Here is a 27,382-nt window from a genome sequence, read left to right on the forward strand (position 1 = left end):
CACCGCTACTGTGATGGGAATTGTGAGGGCAGCCCTCGGGCAAGCTCTGTCCCCCAGCCCATGTTCTGTTTTTCCCACCCAGGCCCAGGAAGAGGAGCCAGGCCCAAGGGTGGTGTGAAGCACTCGTGCTGAGTGCACAGAGCCAGGGAAAGCTGTTCCTCTCCACGTGCTCCCAGAGCCTGCCCATCCACATAGGACCAGTCACCAGCAGAGCATGTCACCGAGGGTCATATGCACTTGGCTGTTTCACAGCCCCCCGCAGCTTCTCTCAGCCTCTCTTTCCACATCTGCGGACAGAAATGTGCACAAATGCAAAATAACAATGATAATCATATGAGATGGCAGCTGAGACCTGTACAGCTAATGACAGTGTGAAAGAAGGATGAGCAGGAAGGATGAGCAGGCTCTGTGCCATCTCCCCACCTACTATTCAAATTACTTTATTCACCTTTAAAATAATGTCTGACTTCAGTAGGAACAATTACCAGAGTGGTAAAGGTGTGAGTGCTCTCCATGCAAGGGAAGGGGAGCCTCGAAGAGCAGCCCCTGCTCTGTGCTGGTGGGGGTTTAGCCCTTGAAAGGAGACGGGCTCCTTTCTGCTGCAGGGGCTCCCGGCAGGGTGTGGGTGCAGGTGACTGAGACAGGAAAGCCAAGGGGGCCCGGCCTGCTGCTATGGTCCGGGTTGGCCCGCCTCCTGCCCCTGGCCAGGGCTGTCGGGGCATGAAGACTTGCCTGGAGCCTCAAATGCCCAGAGGCCTGGCAGGACCACAGACTGCATGGCTGGACACATGGACAGGGCCTGTTTCCTTCCCGTGGCCATGCCCTTTGTAGATTACGCAGTCACAGTGGGCACTCGTATTTCATCTGTGTTTCAGGGAAGCCATTAAGCTTTGGGGGATTTTGTTTGATGACCTGGGCGTTGCCAGATGTTTACGAACTTAATGTACATCATGAAGTAGAAGAAAAGCATTTGTTACATCCCCTCCCTCTCCTAAGAGTGGAGTATGGGGGAACTGCAGGGCCCTTTGCTTCCCAGTCAGGGGAATGGGTGGGGAAGGCAGGAGAGAGGAGGGTGGGGATGAGGAGGGTGGAAATCTAAGGGAGGGAGGGTCTGAGGCCATTGAGACTCTGCCAGGAGTGAGGAACACACAGAGGGCTGGTGACAAGAAAGCTGCAGGGAGAGGCACCACACCCTGGGGCCACAGAACCCTCCTGGGCACCCTTGTGAACTCCTGGAGGGGCAGGAAGTAAAGAAAGGCCGAGTCCTGTTCAGAGTTGGCCCACACACAGAGGGTGGAGCCTCCACCTCCATGTTCCACCTGTACAGTGGGTGGCACCCATCCTGGGACAGAGTCACTATAACCCACTCAAGTGGACCTCAGCTCCAGCCATTGGATTTGGGGACCACCTGAGGGCATCAGCGATGCTCTAGATGAGTGCTGTGGTTAGGGATGGTAAGAAAAGTCAATTGCAAAAGTGTCTGCAAGTCTGGCAGGCTGTCCCTTCCTGGTGGGCCAGTAGCTGTGTAGGTGTTGCCTTTCTGGCGGGAGGTGCGGGGGGTGTGATGTAGACCCTCCCAGGGATCAGCAGGGTGGACCCCACTTCCAGACAGCAGCAGGCAAAAGTGGAGCTGGGAGTGGTCTGCAGCCTCCAAAGGCATGGCTTGGACAAGCCATGATGGAGGCTGGACTTGGACTTGGAGGCTGGAAGTCCAAGATCAGAGTGCCAGCATGGCAAGGTTCTGGTGAAAACCCTCTCCAGTTGCAGGCAGCCGACTGACTTCTCGTCGTGTCCTCACGTGATGGAAAGAGAATCAGAGAGCTCTCTGGGGTCCCTTTTATAAGGGCACTAATCCCATCCCTGAGGGTTCCACCCTTATGACCTAATCACCTCCCAAAGGCCCCATTCCAATACCATGACATTAGGATGTCAACATGTGAATTTGGGGGGGACACAAACACTCAGTCCATAACACCAGAGGAGACTCACGGTGCCACGTTCCATGTTTCATGTATCCTTCCAGGAATTAATTTCTATGCTTCTACACAGACACTCACACAAGTGAGATGATTCTATACACACACTCTCCAGCTTCCTCTTTTTCATGAAACAATACACTTTGAAGATCGCTTCATATCATAGACCTAAATATATCTTTTTTAAAAAAATGACTGAATGGTAATTCCATACTAGGGATGTCCTGTAATTTATTTAATTAATACTACTATTGATAATATTTAAGTTGTATCCATCCTTTTACAATCACAAACAATGCTTCCATGAGCTTCAGTGATAAATGGCCTTGCACACGTGTGTGAGAACCCCTACAAGACAAAGTCCTGAAGTGGGATTGCTGGCCGGAGCACACGAGTGTGTAATTCTGCCCGATGTGCCCAAATTCCCCCTCCTCCCACCCTGAGCTTGTGCCCCCTCACACAGTGATCATCAAAGGCTGGACTTCTGCCGATCTGTTGGTGTGAACTAGGGTTTCACTGATGTTTCAGTTGCATTTCTCTTCTTGTGAGATTAAGTATATTTTCAGATGTTTAGAAGCATTTTCATTTCCTGTGAAGGATTTCTATCCATTGCCCATTTTCCGGTTCAGTTGTTGGATTTTTTTCTTATTGATTTATAGCAGCCCTCTGCCTGTGACATAAGCTGCATATATTATTATGCATATGATACTATTCTCAAATCATAGACATAAATATACCTTGTTCTTTTTAATGACTGCATGATATTTCCTTCTTAGGGATGTGCCATAATTTTATTCTCAGTTTATCATTTGCCTTTTTACTTTAATCAGGATGTTTTCTGCCATGCAGAAATATTTGGCTTTTATCTGGTAGAATAAATCAGTTATTTTATCTATGGTCTCAGGATTTTGTAACATAATCAAAAAGTTCACCCCCTCCAAGATTACAAATTATTTTTCTCATCTTCTTCTGGTATTTTTATGGTTTGCATCTTTTTACATTTAAATCTTTGATCCACCTGGATCCCTCTGGGATTTATTTTGGTGAAGATATGACCTGGGCATTCAATTTTATTTTTTCCAGATGGCTGGCCCATTGTCCCAGCACATGTATTGAATAACCCACCTTTTCCCTACAAATTGAGATGTCACCTTCACCACCTTTAGATTCCCACCTGTATCTGGTGGCCCTGCACTGTGAATGTCCTCCCGACCACCTTCCGCCTGAGGACGTGCTAGGCAGATGGCCAGAAGCTGCCCCTGCTCCTAGCCCTGCAGCCCACCCTACCCCCATTTGCAAGGTCGGCCTCCAATTCCAGAGATCCCAGTTTAAGGCACCATGGTGGGCCAACAGGTCTCCATAAAGCAGTGTCCCCAAGATAGGAAAGTCATCACCTAGCAGCGTATGTGCCCCATAGTTCTGCACCCCATGCAGGCTGCTGTGCCCTGCACTGTCCCCTAAACACAGCCCCACCCCCTCCCATTACAAGCATGACAGTCCCAGAGCAGGAGTCCAGGGTCCAGTCCGGCTTCAAGCTGCCCATGCAGGCCAAGGAAAGGCTCAAGGCACAGTGCTAAGTGGAAGGCCAGGCAGGTGGGTCACCCACACTCCCTCCTGGCAGGCTGGAAGGCTGATACCAGAGGCGGCCCCAGCCTCCTGCCTCCTGGCGGTTCCCACTCAGCTTTCTCCATCCTTCCCCACTGGACACCACCATTCACATTGAGAGGCTGCTTTGTGCCAGGACCTGCTGTGGGGGCTGGGACGACGTTGATGAGGAAACAGACACCCTGTGCGAGCCTGTGAAAGTCGGTGTCCCAGGAGGGCGCACATCATGCCACCCTGCAGGGGCCTGGCTTAGTCAGGGGAAGCAGTGCTTGCACTGAGCATTCACCAGGAGTGGAGCTGCCCACAACCCAGGCGGGGAAGGCCGACCACGAGAGAGAACAGTACGTGCCAGGGGCTCGAGGCAGGAGGCAGTCGGTGATGCAGGAACCAAGGACAAAAGTCTAGGCTGCTCCCCAGCTCAGATGTACTGTGGAGACCCTGCAGGGCAGACAGCCCCACACAAAGACGAGTGGAGGAGACGCCCCCGGCACACTCGGGCGGAGGCCTGCAGGGAGCGCACCACCACAGCGCGGGGGCAAGAACGGAATCGCCGCACAGCCGGAGGGGCATCGCCGGCGGAGGATGTGAGCCAAGGGCGCGCTCTCCGGACCTGGCCAGGCTCTGCCAGCTGTTAGGCTTGGGCTCCGATTCTGACTTAACAACTCTGATGCTCAGTTTTCTCATCTATAAAATGGAGGTAAAGCTACAGCAGCCCCTGACATTGGTGAGGAGTGTCCCCCTAGACCCGCTGAATGCTTAGATCAGCCAGCACTACTCAGTGATTGCAGACAGAGGGTGGTGAGCAGGACCCACCCACCAGTCAAGTCATGGCGCACACACCCATTCATCAAGAGTCGCATTTTCCGGGCATCTTACCAGTTTAATCCTCATAGCAACAGGTTTGCAAAAGGTGCTATCATCACAGATTTCAGCAAACCTGTACCTCTAGGATTTGGAGGTAGAAAGTCATATTGCACCTGTCAACCCCAAAAGGTGAGTCCCGCACCCCTCTCCCAGAGGTAGTGACCTACGTATATCAGGTCCTTGACAAATGCTGGCTCCCTTACAACCGTCTCTGCTCTCCCTGCAGAAGCACCCACCTGCCCGCGGCACTGGGGTCCTGGTGCAGAGTGAACGGTTTGTTGAAGGGCCAAGAAGGCCTGGTCAAGGAGAGCCGGGTGCTGCCCCTCAGGGGTCCTGCCAATCCTTCTGTGGCCCCAGCAAAGGGTTCGCGCTTGGAAGGTCAGGAAGTGGCCACTTCTTACAGGGCTGCCTTAAATTATTTCAGCTGCACTGAGGTATTTCGAAGTCAGACCAAATAAACATTTGCATCTAAAAAAGGCAAAACAGGCTCATTTGAAATAGAGAAGAAAGCCTTTCCCTTTCCGGAGGGCATGGCCCGACTGTCCGGTGAGGCTGTGCAGGGTTCGCCCTGGTCCTGTGTGTTTGCCAAGGCACGTAGCTCAGCTTCTGTTTCAGGAGGGAAGGATTTTCTTTGAAAACAAAATGTGAGCCCACCTAAGTTTCCTTCCCCGATCTGCTCCTTGGTCACCCCGACCCCCTGCAGCTGTCGGTACCGCATCTGGAAAGGGTTCGCTTTTCACGAGAAGGTGACTGTGACCCACTCCATGTCATCCACCAGTCAGGCCCCAGGCAGAGAGGAAGGGCGGTGCTCCCCGAGCTCCCCAGGCAGCCCACAGTGACCTCCACACACGGTCCGATGTGCGCCCCCTTCTCGGGACACTTCCTGGCTCCCACCCTCTTCACTTTGGACCCAGTGCCCAGGAGACGACAAGAGCCCCGCTCTTCCTGAAGAGTCTGGACTGGAACACAGTGTGGGCATCACCTTCTTTTCTTCTAGCAATTATGCCCCTGTGGCTTAAATCTCATCACCTAAATTAAGCCCGAAGGAAGGGGCATCTGCTACGACATTCTGTATATTGTCCCCCAGGCCCTGTTGTAGCATTTCCACCAATTACAAAGGAATGGTCCACACGCTGGTTTCACCTGAGGTACGCCTAAGCAGTCTAAGCAGTCCACCATCTGACCCTCACAGCAACCCTGTCTGGGAGGAGGATCCACACAAACACTGGCCCCTCCTCACCCTTCTGCTCTGGCACCAGAGCCCTTGCTCATTCATTCATTCATTCATTCAACCCTTGTTGACACTGGGTTCAAGATGGCTCATTAGACACATCCAGGTACTTCTCCTCCCTCCTCAGGTCTCTGGAATACCAGAATAAATACAAAAACAAATACTTAGAAGCCCTGGAAAACTAGGAAAAGTGCCAGCAGCAGACCAGAACATTCAGGAATTTCTGGAGATAGAACAGATCAGGTCAGATTAGTGGTGAAACCCATCAGAGCTGAGGAGCCCACAATGCCATGCAGGTGGGAGACCATCGTAAAAACCCCTAGTCTAGAAGTGAGGGGTGGGTGGCAGTGGAGAAAGAATGGGTCTCGGGACGTTGATGGGGAGAATTACTTGAAGGGCTACCCAAGCAGCTGAGACAGTGCCCTATTTGTTCCAAGGATGAAGTCAGAGTGTAGCTCTAAAACAAGGCAGCCTCAAGGGGCCCCCCCAGAAAGAAGCAGGGCCCTGCCCAGGTAACTGCAACCGAAATGAGAGACAGAGTGCCTGAGACCAGAGGCCGGTGAAGGTGCTCTGCCCTTGCACATCCTGCCTGTCTCCACGACCCCAAGTGCCCAGGGGCGCCAGGGTTGCAGTGACCAGAGTGGACAATCCTTAGTAAAAACCCCTAGTCTAGAAGTGAGGGGTGGGTGGCAGTGGAGAAAGAATGGGTCTCGGGACGTTGATGGGGAGAATTACTTGAAGGGCTACCCAAGCAGCTGAGACAGTGCCCTGTTTGTTCCAAGGATGAAGTCAGAGTGTAGCTCTAAAACAAGGCAGCCTCAAGGGGCCCCCCCAGAAAGAAGCAGGGCCCTGCCCAGGTAACTGCAACCGAAATGAGAGACAGAGTGCCTGAGACCAGAGGCCGGTGAAGGTGCTCTGCCCTTGCACATCCTGCCTGTCTCCACGACCCCAAGTGCCCAGGGGCGCCAGGGTTGCAGTGACCAGAGTGGACAATCCTTACAGAAGAGAGGTTTACTGTGTTCAGGAAATAGTCCACACAGCAAGAGTGATCAAGACCAGCGGTTCCCAAACATGCTTCGCTCAGGACCCCTTTACCCTCTTAAAAACGCTTTGGGCCCCAGAGAGCTTTCATTTATATAGGGTAAACCAATCTATCAATATTTACTGTAACAGAAGTTAAAATGGAGAAAAAAATGTAATACAAATAACATAACACTTACGAAAATAGCTGTATTTTTCTAAAAATAGTTATTTAGTAAGAAGAATGACATTGTTTTATATATATATATTTTTTAATAATTTTATTTATTTATTTTTTCCCCCAAAGCCCCAGTAGATAGTTGTATGTCATAGCTGCACATCCTTCCAGTTGCTGTACGTGGGGTGCGGCCTCAGCGTGGCCGGAGAAGCGGTGCGTCGGTGCGCCCCCGGGATCCGAACCCCGGCCGCTAGCAGCAGAGCGCGCACACTTAACCACTAAGCCATGGGGCCGGCCTTTTTTTTTTTTTTTTTAATAATTTTATTTATTTATATTTTTTAAAATCTCACCTATGTCTCGCTTAATAGCTGCATTTTCATATCTGCTTCTCATTTCAATCTGTTATGATATCACCCATCATGTAGACTGTGGAAAACTCTGATGAACACTCATGAGAGAAAAATGTCTTTGTATTCCTATTAAATAGTTTTACCTTTGTGGACTCCCTGAAAGAGATTCAAGAACCCCCAGGGTCCAGAGACCAGACTTTGAGAACCACCCTACTGACACTCATGTACTAACGGGATCCGACAACCAAGAACCCCCAAACATTTGAAGAAAACCAACCACTTGTGGAGGAAGAACTAGACAGAACTCTGGAGAAAACAGAGAAACACAGGAATCAGAAGAGGACATTAAAATAAGAATGATTAATATCCTCTGAGAGGCTCAGTGGGCTATAAGAACTGGTCAGATGGCAAATGGACACAGAGAAAACACACAAAAATCAATACTTTTCCCATATACCATTAATAACCAGGTAGGAGATGGCATTGCAACGGCAACAAAAATCATAAATAACCTAGGCATAGACCTAACCAAAATTTGGATGACCTACATGTAGAAAAATTTATATTGGATTAAAGGGCATGAATTGAGAGATGTATTATTTCCTGTGGGCAGTCTCAGTATTATAAAGATGGCAGTTATATGAGTTGCTCAGTAAACACCCCTCTGCATTATACGGGGTTGAGCTGGATTTCTGTCACAAGCATCAGGAGCTGTGACTAATATATTTCTCTAGGATGAAAGCTGCCCCAAACAAAATGAAGAGATAAGTGATTGACAACAAGAAAATATTTGCAACACAAATAAGTCTAAGGGCTAATGTACTTAATAGACAAAACTCCTAGAGATTCATATGAAGAAAACAAAGAACCTTGAGGGACAGGTATGTGTGTGTACGTACATGTGTGTAGAGAGAGAGAGATTTTAAGAAATGTGATTGTGGAAGCTGGCAAGTCCAAAATCTTCAGGGTAGGCCAGTAGGCTGGAGATCCCAGGGAAGAGTTGATGTTGCAGCCGAGTCTGAAGGCACTCCACTGCAGAATTCCTTCTTGCTCAGATGTCTGTCTTTTTTCTCTGAAGGCCTTCAACTGATTGGGTGAGCCCACCCACATTATGGTGGGTAACCTGCTTTACTCTAAGTCTACTAACTAAAATATTAATCTCATCTCAAAATTAACTTCACAGAAACATCTAGCATAACGTTTAACCAAATATCTGGGCACTGTGGTCCAGCCAAGTTGACGTACAAAATTAACCATCACAGTTTCTTTCTCAGATTATAGTTGTGACACAAGTAGCAGCTCTGCTCCTCAAGGTCACTCATGGCCCCAGGCTCCTTCTCCCATGTTGCTCACAGTCCCATAGGGCACTGCTGGGCTGCTGCCACAGCCAGATTCTAGGCAGCTCAAAGAGGACACACCCACTGTTTGCAGGCCCAGGAAAAGAAGTGGCTACTATCCTAGTCTCCTCATATTCTATTAGTGAGAACTACATCATGAGGACACTGAACTGCAAGGCAGGCTGGGAAATGTAGTCCAGCTCAGCAGCCTCTGCACCGCTACAGACCTGTTATTCTGGGAGAAGGGGAGAACAGATTTTATTTGAAGTGAGCAGTTTCTACCCCCACCTCCTTATAGATAAGGAAATCTCAATTAAATCCATGAAACACTTTTCCTTTCCTTGTTTTCTTTTTCCTATCAGATTGGCAAAAATTTTAAAGTTGGCAAATAACCAGCTGTATGTATGTGTCAGGAGGATTCTTAACCTACAGCAACAAATACTTTATTTTGTGTGTGTGTGTGTTAGGAAGATCAGCCCTGAGCTAACATCCATGCCAATCCTCCTCTTTTTTTGCTGAGGAAGACTGGCCCTGGGCTAACATCTGTGCCTGTCTTCCTCCACTTTATATGGGATGCCGCCACAGCATGGCCTGACAAGCGGTGCATCGGTGTGTGTCCGGGATCTGAACCCAGGCTGCCAGCAGCAGAACGCACGCACTTAACCACTACACCACTGGGCCGGCCCCAGCAAATACTTTAAATAAAAAAGGATTTTACTTTGGAGGTTGCTCCTAGAATCCTGAAGGTGCTAGAGGAACAGGTTGGGAAAATGAGCAGGGGTCAAGAGGGCTCTACAGACCAATGGTAGTAGAAGCAGGCTTGCTCAGACACTACGGCCACCACAGGACACTGATACCACATCTGGACAAGGTCACAGCCAGACAATGCCACTAGCACCGTCTCTGCACACCCTCATCTAGACCTGGCTCTGCATGCCAGGACCTTGGGACTCTGCCCAAATGTCTCCACACCCGCTTCTAGGGCTTGTGTGGGCCTCTTCTCCCAAACTGGGGGCATCCCTCTTCCCCACCCCTTGGCCTAAGGGGGACCAAGGGCTTGGTTGTGTGTGTGAGGGGAGGTTAAGTGTGGAGCTTGGACCTGCAGGCTGGGGGCAAGGCCCCCCACTCTTTTGGAGCATTTTGTTAATATCTATCAAAATCTCAAATACACAGAGCCAGCATTTCCTCTTCTAGGAATCTTCCATTTGTTGCAGAAAAGCACACATTCTTAGTGGAAAAGCAATTCATGGAACTATGTGCATAGAAAAGTGGGAAAGCCTAGTTGTTAACTTGTAGCTCTGGAGCCAGGCTCAAATCCTGACTCTACCACTTAGTAACTGTGTGATCCTGAGCAGGCTGCTGTGGGAGATCAAGATTTGGCCACCCTGAAATCTATCTCTTTACCTTGATTGTTTTCTCTGACGGACATTTGACCTCCCCCACTAACTGCCTAAAGAATTTCACATAGAAGATCTGTAATATAATGTAAAATAGATGTTACAATAGAAAAGGCACCAACAAGCCCATCTTATTGGAAGTTCTGTCTCTGGCCACATTCTCTGGATGGCCCTGCGAGGAGTTGCCAGACAAACATTTACATTTATAAGGGAAATCTCCATTTGTAAAGGTATCTCCCTCTCTGTATTGGGAAGAGGGGGATGACCTCATTTCTAGAAACCTATCAACGTGGGAAGTGAGGCCTTAAATCTGCATAATAACGTTACTCTTGTTTACTGTGCTTTAGTGGTAATCTCCTGTAACTCTCTCCCCCCACCCACAGCATCCTCCTTTGTCTTCAGCTGAGCATGGTATTTAAGATGAGAATTTCTGCTATTGTGTTGAGAAACGCAGTGTCCCTGGTTTCTCCCATGTATACATGTTATTAAACTAGGTATTCTTTTCTCCTGCTAACCTGTCTTGTTAATTATTTGGCCAGCCATAAGAACCTTAAGGGAAAGGGCAGAGGGGGATTCTCCCTCTCCCGCCAACATCACCAAATGCCGACCGCTGGTCTGAGCACTTGGCAGATATTAACTCATTTCATCCTCACGAACCTCTGTGAGATTTACTGCTGTCACCCCATTTTTCAGGTGAGGAGCCTGAGGCACAGAGGTTAGGTAGTGTGGGGGAAGAGGGAGAATCCCCCTCTGCCCTTTCCCTTAAGGTTCTTATGGCTGGCCAAATAATTAACAAGACAGGTTAGCAGGAGAAAAGAATACCTAGTTTAATAACATGTATACATGGGAGAAACCAGGGACACTGCGTTTCTCAACACAATAGCAGAAATTCTCATCTTAAATACCATGTTCAGTGGAAGACAAAGGAGGATGCTGGGGGTGGGGGGAAACAGTTACAGGAGATTACCACTAAAAGCACTGTAAACAAGAGTAACGTTATTATGCAGATTTAAGGCCTCACTTTCCACATGGATAGGTTTCTAGAAATGAGGTCATCCCCCCCTTCCCAATACAGAGAGGGAGATACCTTTACAAATGGAGATTTCCCTTATAAATGTAAATGTTTGTCTGGCAGCTCCTCTCAGGGCCATCCAGAGAATGTGGCCAGAGAGACATAAGATGGGCTTGTTGGTGCCTTTCCTACTGTAACATCTATTTTACATTATCTTACAGCCATCAGATAGATTGGTTCCAGGAAGGAGTTACTATGTCAAATTCTTTAGGCAGGTAGTGGGGGAGGTCAAATGTCCGTCAGAGAAAACAATCAAGGTAAAGAGATATATTTCAGGGTGGCCAAATCTTGATCTCCCACAGTGAACACTCATTGCCCGTTATCTCTTCTTACCCTGACCTCATTCCTCTACAAAGAGTATGAATATGCATCCATGCACGTGGGTATGTGCCCAGAACTGTACATGCTCAACTTTTAACAGTGGTCATCTGGAAGCGTCGGTGTGTAGAAAGGAGGGGGGTCAATATGGATGTCCTCTTGCGATGAGTCTATTTATGAATTCTTTTAATTTTGTCTAACAAGTATTGACTTATGTAGGTAGGTAAGTAAGTAATAGGTAGTAGGTAATAGACTGGTGAACAAGAATGAGCAGGCAGAGCCTGGGCCCTGGGACAGGAGGACTCTTCCAGGTTGGAGTCATGGTGAGAGGCCTGAAGGCACCCAGAAGCAGAGGAGGGAGGATGGCATGGGCAGGGGTGCCTCCCAAGGCAGGCCATGATGCTAGCATTCACCACTCTCCTTCTTTCCCTTTCTTTTTGCTGCACCAGGTTGGGATCCAGAAGTCTCCCAAGTAGACACAGTCATTCATTGAACAGTGGTCTTATCTACAAATGCACAGCCTTTGGGAAGCTCAGGGTGCATTAACCTAGCTTAGCGTGAACAGCAGCCTAGGCACTGTAGGGGAATTGGGGCTCGCTGAAAGAAGACAGGGGATGGGGTTCAGGCACGAGGACGGGGGACTGGTAGAGCTGGAGCCCCAGACCCCACCCCTTAGGCCTGGGGGGCAGATGAGGACAGATGCAAACTTCACCCATTTCAACATTTCCTCCTGGGCTGGCCTGGGCCCAGGAAAGGGGCAAGGGTGCGGTCTCCATCCTCTTCCCCTTCACCCCTCCTCCTCCCCCTTCTCCTCTCCCTCCCTCTCCTTTCTTTCTCGTCTTGCCCCCTCCTTCCCTTGCTCCCGCTGGCTTCTTCTCCCCTCCCCTTGCCTTCTCTCCCTCCCCTCCCCCTTGATCCTCCTCCCCCTTCCATTAGCCCTCCTCCCCCCGTCCCCGCGCCGGAAGCGGGTCCGCGCCCCCGGGGTGGCCGCGCTGGGTGGGGCGGGGAGGAGCTCCGTGCTCTGGTTCAGCGGCCCCGCCCTGCGGCTCGCACCTGCTCGGCGGCGGCTGGGTTTATTCCCGGCCTGGGGCTTGGCGGGCGAGAGGGAAAGTGGGTCAGCGGCGGGCTGTTGTTGTGCTTGGACAGGGGCCCAGGATACCTCAGGCCTTTCCCGGGCGCAGGCGCAGGGGCAGGAGGCATCCCGCGCGTGGCACGCGAGGACAAGGGGGCCAGGCCGGCCTAAGCCGCCTGAAAGGGAGGCCCTCGGGCACTGCACGGTGCAGGCTATGCCCCCTTTCTGCCCTAAGCCCGCCAGGTGGGGACCCCGGAGCCGGCCCGGTGCCGGGTCCGCCCGCGGTCGGCTAGCGGAGCGGGGACGCACGGCGGCGCGGGCTCAGGCAGCTGCACCCTGTTTCCCAGGGCCGTCTCCACGGCGCCCACTATGTCCGCCCTTCTTCAGACCCCCGGCTGGGTCTGGGCGGCTCCCTCCTCCGGGATGTTGTCCTAGCCACCCCTCCCTGCCCCCTAGTGTCAGACACATGCCTCCGCAAACTAGAGCCCCAGCCGTTGAGTTGGCCTTCTATGAATGCCCTAACACCGGGGCTTACCCTGACCCTGACCCTGACCCTGAGCCCGACCCTGACCCCGACCCCCAGCCCACTGCTCCTCTGCCCAGGTGCAGAGGGCCCTGGCTCTGCTCCAGGGAAGCCTCTGAGGGACAGATGCCTGTATGCCCCCTGCCTCTCTGCTGCTGTGACAGTCCTCCTTTCAGTGGCCCAGCCAAGGGCTACCCTCCTGCCCACCTTGTGCCCACCTTGCACCCTAGCAGTCCTGGGATGGCGGCATCTGTGGGCTGTGCCCCAGGTCGGGCTGCAGATACAGGTCACTGTCCTGGCGCAAGGACAGGCTAGAGAGCACAGAGGTGACGGGGCCTTCCAGGCATCAGCCCCTGGATCTCCCCCCAGCAGTCTCCCACACATGGGCAGACAGGCAGTGTCGGGGGGCCCAGGCTGCATCCCTGTACCACCTGGCCTTGTCCTGTACCCCGTTAACTACACAGGGGGCCCTCGGGGCTCTACTGGCTCCTAACACACTCTGAACTCTCCTGCTTTGGAGCTCCTGCTGGAGCCGGACCTTCTCCCTGGAAAGCCCTACCCCTTGGTCATCTGACCAGTGTTTCACTTTATCCCAGAAGCTTTTGGAGTCTCTCATGGAATGATTCTCCATCCCCGGTTGCTGGTGCACAGTCTGCGTCCTTCGGTGACCATGCCCAGCACTGGCCTGTCTGCTGCTTCTGGGAGGCTGGCCTCTGTGAAGGCTGGTGCTGAGGGGAGCCTCTCACCTGGGCAAGAGAGGGACTCAGGGGCTGCCACAGTCTCCCACGGACTGTAGGTTTGAGAAGATTTCGCCATGGGAAGCCTGCATGGCCGTTCATGTATGTCCTCATGTGTATTCAGCAGCAACACATGCCACAGTTGAGTCTGGGGCGACCCCCTGTGTTCGTCTGAATCCAGATTGGTGAGCTCGACCAACCGGCCAGTGTTTGGTACCCCTTCGCTCCAGGCTTGTAGAAGGGCTGACATTGGCTCATGAGCCCTCCACAAGTCCACTCAAAAGGACAGCTGGGCACTTAGGAGCCTCCCACAATGGGAGGGGAGAAGGGCAGGAGGAATGCATGGGAAGATGGGAGAGGAAATTGGTGAAAAGTGGCATTTTTCAGTGCCAGGGAAGAAGGAGACTTGGTGAGGTGAGCAGGTGCTGCTTTCCTGGACATCCAGGCTTCAGGTCAGCCGCAATTGCAGAGGAGGGAGCCATCCTTTTCCCTTCCCAGCTCTCCCTGTTGAGAAGGGGGACAGGAGGGTCCCCCTAGACCACTCCCAGCAGGCCTTCAGCCCAACAGCGCCCCAGTCAACCAGGCATGGGTGCCCCAGGGTGAAAAGAATCTTAAACCCATTGGGCCCAGGACTCCCAACCTCCTCACCATCCCACCTGAGACCCCTTGTTTTGAAAACTTTTACATATTAAATAAATGGCAACTAAACAGTAAAAATCTCTGTGGCTTCTGAGTGTGACCCTCAGGGAGTTGGGCAGGGGTGCTGGAGGCCCCTCAGGGGAGGGAGAACTGGGGGCTCCCTCCCACCCCCCAGGATACTTCCGCATATTACACGCCTGTGGGGCAACACCCTGCTTGCTGCTAAGGCAAGGGCTGCCAGTTCCTGCCACTTCCTACCCTCGGTGACAAAGTGGGCCCCCAGCACAGAGCTCTGCCAGCTGGCTCGAAGGCTCGAGGACTTCAGACAGATCATCAAACACAAATGCAGAGCCTTGAGGATCTCTCAGTAAACACCACTCAAGAGAAACCGGGCTGGCCTTGCCCGTTTGGTTACGAGAAAGATTTCAATTTAGTTTAGCTTTGTTTTTATTTGACTTTCTGGTCACAAGCCCAGTTATCACCTTTTAGAATCTTCCTTCCTCCCTGTAAACTCCAGCTGAGTTCTGAGGTTCAGAAGTTCTCAGGGAAACCCACATTGGATAATGAGACCAGGGAGGGCCTTTTTCATGAAGTAACCCTCCTTTCATGTCTGTTTACGGCCGGGCGCAGCCGCTGGCTTCACAGTCTGATTAAAAGATGCCCAACATATCCCGGGGCAATAGACAAATAATTGCAGTGCTTAATTGTCCCGTGTGATGATTAATGGAAGCTTTGCTCATTTTGTATGTGTGGGAAAGAGGCAACGTATTTGGACTTGAAAACTTTCGGTATTGCTGTCCTGACACATGTGACACAGCGCTGCTTAACCCTGCCGTGGTTACAACACACCATTCAAAACAGAACAAGCCTTTGGTGCCAACAGCGCAGTGGGGCGTGGAGGGAGGTATCCCCAGCCTGTCTGTTATGTAATGTAACACACATAGACGGCAGGACAAATACCTCTTCCCCAAACACTAGGTAAACAACACGCCCCACAAGTGAGGATGATTTGTCGCCACAGGGCTCACCATTACTAGTGTCTTAGACCTGCCACAAGGCTTTTCTCAGGCAGGAAAAGAAAATATTCCTGCCTATACTCCTTCTCCTATGGAGCTTTCCTGCCTCTGACCATGTCGGGGATGGAAAGGACCTGGCCCAGAAGTCAGGAGTCTGTTCAGTAATGAATTTGGCTATGCCTTGGCAGTGCTACGTTGCAGAACTCGCTGTCCTTCTCTGGGTCTCAACTACTTTATATGTTAATCGACAGAAGAGTAATTTCCCTTCCTTCTTTCCTTCCTTCCTTCCCTTCCCTTCCTTCTTTTCCTTTAATTTTTTATGGTGGAAATTTTCCATTTTGAACATAACCAAATGTAGAGAGAAGAGTAAAATGAGCCCTCAGGTACCCCTCACCAGCTTCAACAGTTATCATCAGATAACCCAGCTTGTTTCATCTATACCTCCACTCACCTCACTCCCAGCTTATTTGAAGCAAATCCCTAAACATCAGTGATTTCATCTGTAAATACTTCAGAATTATATTACTTATCTATTGCTGTTGTCTAGTGACTTGAAACACACTAATCGATTAGATCAGGGGTTGAGAGTTTGGGCTGCCACCCACTGAATGGACCTTCTGTTGGTTTGGTCTGGCTCTCTCATGCGGATGCAGTTAGCTGGTGACTTGGTTGGGGCTGGACCATCTTTGATGGCCTCACTCCCATGTCTGGCAGTTGGCCGAGGCGCCCCAGTTATCTGCATGGCCTCTCCAGCAGGCTAGCTTGGGCTTGCTCCTGTGGTGGCAGCATTCCAAGAATTCCGGGCAGCAAGAGAGGGCAAGCCCCAGTGTGCAAGTACCTTTCAAGGCTCTGCTTGCTTGCATATGCTTACTGATATCCCATTAGCCAAACAAGTCCTGTAGCCAAGCCGGGAATCAATGTGGGAGGGGGAGAGAAACGTACAAGGGCGGAGAAACAGGGGAAGTAATTCACTGGGGTCGTTACTGCAGCAATCTACCACATGGATGTATTCCTAAAAGATAAGCACCTCCCCACCACCACCACTTTTTTAACATAACCACAATTCCATTATCTCAGCCTACAAAAGTAACCACAAATAATGTTGACAATATCCACTCAGTATGTAGACTTCCCCAATTGTCACATAAATATTTCTGTTTTTACTGTTATTTGTTTATAGTTGGTTGGTTTGTATCAGGATCCAAATAAGCCCAGACATTGCATTTGGATATGTCTCTTAAGTCTCTTTAAATCTACAGTTTCTCTGTTTCTCTCTCTCTCTTTTTAACGTTACCATATTTTATTGAAGAACTTTGGTGGTTTTTCCTGAAGAATTTCCCACATTCTGGATTGTGTGGTTTGCATCCCCTGGTGCTATTTAACATGTTCCTCTGTCCTCTGCACTTCCTGACAGAACTGGGTAGTTAGATTAGGAGAGCCCATCAGATTCCAATGCAAGTTTGTTAGCAATGTTCCACAGGTGATGTTATGCATTTCCACCAGCAGACACACATGGTTGTATCTCTCTTAATGATGTTAAAATTGACCAGGAGATTCAGGTGTTTCCAACCCATCAGCTTTTCATTCAACGGTTTTAGTCAGCAATGATCACGGCCTTCATCCATTATTTCATTAGGAATTGCAATGTGGGACTTTCTAATTGTATCATTCTGTCTTTCATGTATTAGCTCATTAACAATTTGGTTATCCTGAGGTACGGTTCACACACAAAAGGCAAGAAAAGGCTTGATTCTCCCACTTGGTTTACCAGTTTTCAGAAAATATTTTGACTTGCCAGCATTCTCCAAAGGTGATCAGTTAGGTTTATTTTTTGTTTTGCTTGGGTGTTATTATGAATGCGTGTTTGCTTGTTTTATATTCGAAATGTTTCAGAACATCGCAGGTTTAATTCTTTTTGATGCTCAAATTGTCCCATCTTGGGCCACTGAGGCTCTTCAAGCAGGCCCCTGAGTCCTTTCTACACACTCCTGGGGATCTTTCAGAACTCTCTTGCTTTCCAAGGCTCACATCGTCCATTTCCTCCCCCAGGCCAGGAATTAGGCATTTCTCCCAGGAGCTCGGATCCCTTCCAGTGGAAAGTGCAAGTTAGAGACTGCAGCGTGGGTACTGAGTATGCGGGAGCTCATAACTACTAAATCAGTCACTGTTTCTACATCTTGAAGAATAACAGTTTCAGAACTAACAGTAATAACCTCAGGACAACAATATCAATATTAGTATTAACAACGTGATTACTTGAAGAGAGTTTAAGATTTCTTTTTTCAGTTCTTTTGTCCTTAGGCTATATCCACCTAAGGATGAAGAGCCCAATTACTGTGTTGAAATGCCCTTGCAACAATTTTTCTCATTATGGTTAAGTTACTAACTTGATACACAGGTTTATTTCTTTCATTTTGCTTTTGACGTTTAAAGATGGCTTTCTTTTTCTTTTTGGCTTAATTTGTTTTGTAGTTATTTCAAACATATACATGATTCCAAAGTCAAATCTACAGGACAAAATACAGTCAGAGAAGTCTATCTTCTGTTTCTGTCCCTCACTCCTGTTCTGTGTCTTTCCCTTCTCTCTTGAGGACTCTAGAGCCGAATTCTTCGTTCTTACAAATGCCCACTGGTCCATTATGTGCATCACCGGAGTTAGAATGGGGATGTTTACTCTGTGGATTGTTACTCACGCATGAGACTTTTTTCCTCCAGTTTAATGATATAATTGACACACAGCACTGTATAAGTTTAAGGTGTATAGCATGATGACTTACACATATTGTGAAATGATTACCACAATAAGTTTGGTTAACATTCATCATCTCATATAGATACAAAAAAAAAGAAAAAGAAAAAGAATTTTTTTCCTCGTGATGAGAACTCTTAGGACCTACTCTCTTAACAACTTGCATTTGTATCATGCAACTGTGTTAACTATAGTAATCATGTGTATGTTACATCCCTCATTCCTGAATTTTGAAATCATTTCAATAGGGCCTTAAAAACCAAAAGGTGGGGCCAGCCTGATGGCATAGTGGTTAAGTTCACACGCTCTGCTTCGATGGCCCAGGGTTTGTGGATTCGGATCCTGGGTGCAGACCTACACACCACTCATCAAGCCATACTGTGGCAGCATCCCACATACAAAATAGAGGAAGATTGGTACAGATGTTAACTCAGGGGCAATCTTCTTCAAGCAAAAAGAGGAAGGTTGGCAACAGATGTTAGCTCAGGGCCAATCTTCCTCACCAAAAAAAAAAAAAACTGACACCAAAAGCATAGGAAACAAAAGAAAAAAATTGATACATTGGACTATATCAAACTTAAAAACTGTGCATCAAAGGACACAATCAACAGAGTGAAAAGGCAACCCACAAAATGGGAGAAAACATTTGCAAATCACATTTCTGATAACAGGGTAATATCCATAATATATAAAGAACTCCTAAAACTCAACAACAAAAAAACAAACACCTCAATTAAAAAGTGGGCAAAGGACTTGAATAGACATTTCTCCAAAGAAGGTATCCAAATGGAGAATAAGTACAAGAGAAGATGCACAACATCACTAATCCTTGGGGAAATGCAAACAAAAACCACAACGAGGTACCACCTCACACCCATTAGGATGGCCACTATCAATAAAACAGAAAATAACAAGTGTTGGTGAGGAGGTGGAGAAATTGGAACCTTTGTGCAGTGTTGGTAGAAATGTAAAATGGTGCAGCCACGTGGAAAACAGAATAAAAGGATCAGCATTGTTTGTGTGTAACCATTGTTTAGTTCTATATATGTGTGTATATACTCTTTCCCAGAGTAAAATACATTTCTTTATCATCAAAGTTTTACAAACCCTGGATTGGTTAATCCCAAAGATTCCTTTGGGCTCTGAGATTCTGTAATTCTGTATGCTGTTTTGAGAAATATGCCCTTGGCTTTGGGAACAAGCCCACCTCTTCCAATGGTGAGGTTCTCAGGCATCAGCAGCTCACCTTCCTTGGCATTCACCTGTCTCTAAGGCAGGTGACATTGGAAGTGACAAGATCTAAAGAGTGCTGCTCTCTGCTACAGTGACTCTTTCTAGAGAGTGGTTTTATCTAAGCACCTGGATCCATCTGCTTCCAGAAACTCCCTCGCCCTCTGCTGCCCCACAGATGCTGCTGGAGCTACCATCTGAGCATCCCCAGAGAGCCCTGGGTGGCCAGCAGGGTCCACCCTCAGAAATCTCACCCAGAGCTCAGCAGTCGCCACAGTGTCCTACTAACTAGTTTGAGGTATTTTCAGGATTCTGCAGGGTTACGCTGGCTAGACCAAACCATTTATGGAGACTGAATCACTCCCGTGGGTATAGTTTGCATATGGGGCCTGCAAAACTCTTATAGTGCTGAGGGCTACCTGTCCCCACACAATTGGCCTTCTAGCACCAGATGCATCAGGAGACCAGGACCCCCAAAGAGGAATCTGAAGGAGGTCAGCCATTGTGCTTTCCTGTGATTGGTTCAAGATGGGCACATGACCCAGAAACCTGGAAGAGGAGTTTCAGGGAAAGGTTTCCCTCTGTAATGAGAAAAGCACAAGACTCCTTTTCTGCTGGGGCCCTATAGAGTGTGAAGTGTTGAGGGTGCAGCCCACTGTGATCCATGGAAGAGAATTGGGAATGTGCTGAGGGGGCCCAGCAGACAATGGGGATGGCATGACTGAGCCCTGGCAACCACTGGCAGTCACTCCCTCAAGCTTCTCATGAAGGGGTGTCCCCTCACCGACATGCCCAGAGATTCTGAGGTTTACAGCCAGTAGCGTCTGGCTGAGAGGGACCTGATCTTTATTTGTTCAAGGGACACAGGTATGGACTTGTTGGAGGCCTCCTGTAGGCCCCACACTGTTCCCACTTCGGGACCTCCAAAGGTGGGTAAGATTTAGTGCCTGCTGGGCACAGGTGGGGAGGAAGGATACCCCATCCATTGCAGTGCCCACCACAGTGGGAATGAGAGAGGGTGGTGGCAGGCTGTTTACTTTGTAACTAGCAAGGGGAAGGGGCTCTTCAGAAACAGGGCAGTTGTAACAGTTCCAATGACCCCCTTGCTTTCATCTGAGCAGACACACCCCATTAGGATTTTATTGTCATTCATGTTGTCACCTGATCAGCTCTGTTAAGGTTTCACCAACTTTTATTTGCTCAGGTGCTGTCATGTGTGCAGTAATAAGACTCTAAAGTCCTTGCAACCTAGTTTAGTTGAAATACACAATTTTCCTGTAAGTAGTATAGGAATTATTCTCTAAAATGTAGTTGCACTATCTTAGATCTTAATGGCCATTTAGCTAGGGTGAAATCAGGTTTTATAGGGTCTGAAGATTATACAGCTGTGAGACTCCTTTAAGAATTACATGTTGCAAATATAAAATTACATATGAAAGTGAATATTTAGAATGAGAAAATAAGTCACAACAAATTACAAATTTTAAAAAGGTGAAAAATACCAAAAACATCATAAATCCAGAAGTAAAACAGCATTTTTTATTAATTAACTGCCTGACATAATTATACAATACCTGTTTTCCTACATTTTTTTGGCTAGACTCTTTGTCATGGCAGTTCTTTTGTCATATTTTCTATAAAATGTATAAAACACAATTCAATATTTTATCTGGCACGGGAGTCAGCAAACTTTTTCTGTAAAGGACCTGACAGTAAATATATTGGGCTTTGTGGGTCATGAGATCTCTGTCACAACTACTCAACTCTTACATTGTAGCATGAAAGTAGCCCTAGACAATACAAATGAGCATGGTTGTGTTCCAATAAAACTTTATTTATAATAACAGATGCCAACCTGGGGAGTCGTGTTAACAAGATGGCAGAATAGGAGGCCCTAGACTTTGTTCCCCCACAGACACAATGAATTAATAACAATATATGGTCCAAAAAGACTTTATGAGAACTCCAGAAACCAGTTAGGAAGTCACAGATCCCCAGGCAGCTGAAAGCTAAGAACAGCTGCACTGAAACAGGTGAGAAAAGCCATTTCATTTAAGCCACATCAACACCTGTGGCCAGCACAGGTCAGGAGAAAGTGCTCAACCCACAGCTTCTCCCTTGGGAGAGGAAGAGTGGAACATACATCCAAGATTCCTGCTTCTCAGGGGGCTGCCCAAGATGCTGGTTTCTGTCTCACCTAACATGGAGTGCTGACAGGGAACTGGCATACCTTGGATGCCTGGGGGCCGCTGAGAACAAGAGCTCAGGCTCGTAGTGGCACCAGAGTACCTCCCCTACCACAGACAGACACTGACACAGCTTCCTGTGATCAGGAAAAAGAGCCTACTTCATGGCTTCTCTCTTGGGAGGAAAAGAGAAGAGTGAACCAAGTGTCCAACATTTCAGCTTTTCGGGGGGTTGCCCAAGGAACTGGATTTTGTCTCTCCTGACTCAGAGCACTGATGGAATGAGCATACCTTAGATGCCTGGGGGACACAGAAACAAAAGGAAGATCAGCAGCTTGTTGCAGCCCCAGAGAACCTGCAGGACTACAGCCAGACACCAGAGGGAGCAAAAGACTATAAGCTCCTGAAAAAGAAACTAGCAAACTTGTCTAATAAAGAAATTACACACACAAACCCAGAGAGGATGCATCTCCACAAAAGACTTGAGAGACCCTCAGAATCTCTAGCCAGGCTGATTGGTGAAGGTCTTCCCCTGTACAAAGCCCCTCCATAAAGACTGGGAGAGTTGACTCTTCTTTCAAATGCACAAAACACAACAAAAAGTAGCAAGGTGCGTGAAGAAACCAGGAAACATGACCCAGTCAAAGGAAAAAATAAATTTCCAGAGACTAACCCTAAAGAAGAAGAGATCTATGAATTACCTGACAAAAATTCAAAATAATCATCTTAAAGAAACTGAATGCAATACAAGAGAACACAGACAACTAGACAAAATCAGGAAAACAATACATGAACACAAGGAGAATTTCAACAAAGAGAAACTGTTAAAAGGAACCAAACAGAAATTCTGGAGCTGAAGAATATAATAACTGAACTGAAAAGCTCACTAGAGAGGATCAATAGCAGACGTGATCAAGCAGAAGAAAGAATCAGCAAACTCTAAGACAGGTCATTTGAAATTACCGAGTTAGAGGAAAAAAGAGAAAAAAGAATGAAGAAAAGTGAACAAAGCCTAAGGGACATATGGGACAGCATCAAGTGGACCAATATTCACATTATGGAATTCTCAGAAGAAGAGGGAGAGAAACAGACAGAAAGTTTATTTGAAGAAACAATGGCTGAACACTTCCCAGTTCTGAGGAAGGAAATGAACATCCAAATTCAAGAATCTCAAAAGACTCCAACTAAGGTAAATCCAAAGAGGTCAACACCAAGACACGTTATAATAAAACTGTCAAAAGTCAAAGACAAAGAGAGAATCTTAAAAGTAGCAAGAGAAAAGGGAGTCACCACATACGAGGGAGCTCCAAGAAAATTATCAGCAGCTTTCTCAGCAGAAACACTACAAGCCAGATGGGAGTGAGATGACATATTCAAAGTGCTGAAAGAAAAAAACTACTGATACAGAGCAATGGGCTCGCTCTGCTCACCGCAATCTGAGCCAATTAATCACAATGAGTTGGGGATTGAGAAACAAAGTTTTAATTCAATTAGCCAGCATAACCAGGAAGATGGTAGACTAATGTCTCAAAAAACCATCTTCAAAGATTACAGAATCTTGAGGCAGTTATATAGGGAAAATGAGCAGTAAGGAGGGGGTCCAGGGATGTTGGTCTCCAGGCGTGAAGGGCTCCAGGCATCACATTGTTCCATTCTTCTGTCAGCTGTGATGGATACCTTGTAGGTGTGTTCCCCACCTGTGGTCAGCCTGTTCCTGGAGAGAAACTCATAGAACAAAATTTTTAATTTATCAAGCTATTTGGGAGTACATACGTTAGCAGAGGCCATAAATCGGAGAGCATGTGAATTTTTTAGAGTACGTGCAGAACAACGAGTAGTCACACAGAGGAGGGGTGGGGCCACTTAGTGTAACAAAATGGCCTCACTTATGCTCACTTACACTACCAATCAAGAATACTAGGGCCGGCTCCATGGCTTAGCGGTTAAGTGCACGCACTCCGCTGCTGGCGGCCCGGGTTCGGATCCCGGGCGCGCACTGACGCACCGCTTCTCCAGCCATGCTGAGGCCGCATCCCACATACAGCAACTAGAAGGATGTGCAGCTATGACATACAACTATCTACTGGGGCTTTGGGGGGAAAAAAATAAAAAATAAATAAAATCTTAAAAAAAAAAAAAAGAAAAGAAAAGCAAGGTGAATTTTTTTAAAAAAAGAATACTATATCATGCAAAACTGTCTTTCAAAAATGAAGGAGAGATAAAAACTTTCCTGGATAAATAAAAGCTGAGGCAGGTCAACATCACTAGACCTGCCTTGCAAGAAATTGCTAAAGAGAGTTCTTCAAGTTGAAACAAAAGAATACCAGACAGCAACACAAAAGGAAACAAAATTATAAAGCCCTCTGGTAAAGGAAAATATATAGACAAACACAGAACTGGGTAATTACACACCATTACTATAATTATGATGTGTAAATCATTTTAATTCAAGGGTAGATTTAAAAAAATAAAAGCACAAAAAATGACTATAACTATAAAAACTTGTTAATGGATACAAAATATAAAAAGATGTAATTTGTGACATCAATAACACAAGGTGGGGGGAAGAGACGGAGTACAGTTTTTTTAGTAACTGAAGTTAAGCTGTTATCAGTTTAAAATAGATTGTTATAACTATAAGATGTTTTATGTAAACCCCATCATAAACACAAAGAAAACACCTATAGAAGATGCATGAAAGAAAATGAGAAAGGAATCAAAGCATGTCACTACAAAAAATCAACAAAAGATGAAGGAAGGCAGCAAGAGAGGAATAGAGGGACAAAATAGCTATAAGACACTTGGAAAACAATTAACAAAATGGAAATAGTAAGTCCTTCCCTATCAGTAATTACTTTAAATGTAAATAGATTAAACTCCTCAATCAAAAGACAAAGAGTGGCTGAATGGATTAAAAATAAGATCCAATTATATTATCTATAGGAGACTAAATCTGGATGTAAGAACATAGGTAGGCTGAAAGTGAAATGATTGAAAAAGATACTCTATGCAAATAGTAACAAAAAGAGAGCAGAGGTGGCCATACTTACAACATCAGACTAAATAGACTTTAAGTCAAAACTGCCAGAAGAGACAAACAAGGACATTATATAATGATAAAAGGGTCAATTCATCAAGAAGATATAATAATTATAAGTATATATGCCACTAAGAGAAGAGCACCCAAATACATGAAGCAAACATTGACAGAATTAAAGAGAGAAATAATAACACAATATTAGTAGGAGATTTCAATACTCCACCTTCAATAATGGATAGATCAACCAAACAGAAGCTCAGTAAAGAAATAGAGTACTTGAACAATACTGTTGATGAATTGGTCCTAACAGAAATATACAGAACACCCCACCCAACAATAGCAGAATATACATTCTTCTCAAGTGCACATGAAACATTCTCCAGCATAGATCACGTGTTAGGCCACAAACCAAGTCTTAACAAATTTAGGAAGACTGAAATTATACCAAGGATCTTTTCCAACCACAATGGAATGAAACAAGAAGTCAATACCAGGAGGATAACTGGAAATTTTACAAATATGTGGAAAGTAAAAAACATACTCTTGAATAACCAATATGTCATAGAAGAAATCACATGGGAAACTAGAAAATATCTTGAGACAAATGAAAACAAAAACATAACGTACCAAACTTTTCGGATGCAGCAAGAGCAATTTAAGAGGGAAGTTTAAACGGTAAATGCCTATACGAAAAGAGAAGAAAGATTTCACATCAACAAACCAGGTTTATACCACAAGGAACTAGAAAAAGAAGAAGTAAACCCAAAGTTGGCAGAACGAAGGAAATAATAAAGATTAGAGCAGAAATAAATGAAATAGAGAATAGAAAAATAAAACTGAGTTGATTTTTGAAAAGATCAACAAAATTGATAAACCCTTAGCTTGAATAAGAAAAAGAAGACTCAAATAACAAAAATCATAAATGAAAGAGGAGATATTATAACCGATGCCACAGAAATAAAACAGAATATAAGAGACTACTATGAACAATTATATACCAACAAATTGGATAACCTAAAAGAAATGGATAAATTCCCAGAAACATACAATTTACCAAGATGGAACGATGAAGAAATGAACAGACCTATAAATAGTAAGGAGATCGAATCAGTAATCAAAGACCTCCTATCAAAGAAATGTCCTGCATCAGATGGTTTCACTGGTAAAACATTTAAAGAGGAATTTACACCAATCCCTCTCAAACTCTTCCACGAAACTGAAGACAGAGTACTTCCAAACTCATTTTACGATGCCAACATTATCCTGAAGCCAAACAAAGCCACTATAAGAGAACTACAAATCAACATTTCTCATGAATATTGATGCAAAAATCCTCAACAAAATACTAGCAAACTGAATTCAATAGCAAATTAAAAGGAATATACACCATGACCAAGTGGGATTTGTCCCTGGGGTGCAAAGATGGTTCAACATATGAAAATCAATCAGTGTAATACACCACATTAACAGAACAAACGACAAAAATCACATGATAATCTTGATGGATGCAGAAAAAGCATTTGACAAATTTCAATAGCCTTCATAATAAAAATATTCAACAAACTAGGAATAGGAGGAAATTACCTTATCATAATAAAGGCCATACATGAAAAGCCCACAGCTAACATACTCAATGGTGAAAAACTGAAAGCTTTCCTTCTAAGATTAGGAACAAGGCAAGGTTGCCCACTCTCACTACTTCTATTCAACATAGTACTGGAAGTTCTAGCCATAGCAATTAAGTAATAAAAAGAAATAAAAGGCAACAAATTGGAAAGGAAGAAGTAAAATTATCTCTGTTGCACATGACATGATCTTATGCACAGAAAATCCGAAAGACTCCACCAAAAAAACTCTTCGCGGGGCCAGTTCGGTGGCATCGCAGTTAAGTTCACACTTTCTGCTTCGGTGGCCAGGGGTTCGCTTGTTCAGATCCTGGGTGCAGACCTATGCATCACTCATCAAGCCATGCTAAAGCAGCGCCCCATGTAGAGCAACTAGAAGGATGTACACCTATGACATACAACCATCTACTGGGGCTTTGGGTAGAAAAAAAGGAAAAAAAGAGGAAGATTGGCAACAGATGTTAGCTCAGGGCCAATCTCCCTCAAAAAAAAAAAATGTGAGAGAAAAACGTAAAAATGTTAGAGTTAAAAAAACTGTTGGGATTAATAAATGAATTTAGCAAAGTTGTAGGATACAATATGAACACACAAAAATCAGTTGAATTTCTATACACTAATAATAAACAATCGAAAAGGAAATTGAGAAAACAATCCCATTTACAATAACATCAAAAATAATAAAATACTTAGGAATAAACTTAGCCAAGGAGGCAAAAAACTTGGATACTTAAATCTGCAAAACATTGCTGAAAGAAATTAAAGAAGACACAAATAAATGGAAAGATATCCTGTATTCATTGATTGGAAGACTTAATACTGTTAAAATGTCCATGCTTCCCAAAGTGATCTACAGATTCAATGCAATCTTTATCAAAATTCCAATGATATTTTTTTGCAGAAATAGAAAAAACCACCCTAAAATTCATACGGAATCTCAAAGGACCCCAAATAGTCAAAACAATTCTGAGAAAAGGGAATAAAGCTAGAGGTCTCACACTTTCTGATTTCAAAACATATCACAAAGCGAAAAGTAATCAAAACAGTATGGTACTGACATACAGATCAATGGAACAGAATAGAGAGTCCAGAAATAAATCCTCACGTATCTGGTCAAATGATCTTTTACAAGGGCACCAGGACTACACGATGGAGAAAGGATAGTCTCTTCAACAAATGGGGTTCAGAAAACTAGCTATCCACATGCAGATGAATAAAGT

At 46.2% G+C, this 27,382-nt stretch overlaps 1 long non-coding RNA gene across 2 annotated transcripts; it reads right to left on the minus strand.

The window, feature by feature from the left end:
* Positions 1-22,959: 22,959 nt before the first annotated feature.
* On the minus strand, positions 22,960-25,241 carry LOC131405438 (uncharacterized). 2 transcript variants are annotated; one of them, XR_009219969.1, is made up of 2 exons: positions 25,168-25,241; positions 22,960-23,214 (listed from the first exon to the last, which is right to left on the minus strand). It is a non-coding gene; the product is annotated as an uncharacterized LOC131405438 (long non-coding RNA). The 2 variants fall into 2 exon arrangements; XR_009219970.1 differs by having other exon boundaries at positions 22,960-25,042; positions 25,168-25,224.
* Positions 25,242-27,382: the final 2,141 nt, after the last annotated feature.

Source organism: Diceros bicornis, chromosome 5 (assembly GCF_020826845.1).
Source record: "Diceros bicornis minor isolate mBicDic1 chromosome 5, mDicBic1.mat.cur, whole genome shotgun sequence".
Lineage (NCBI taxonomy): Eukaryota > Metazoa > Chordata > Mammalia > Perissodactyla > Rhinocerotidae > Diceros > Diceros bicornis.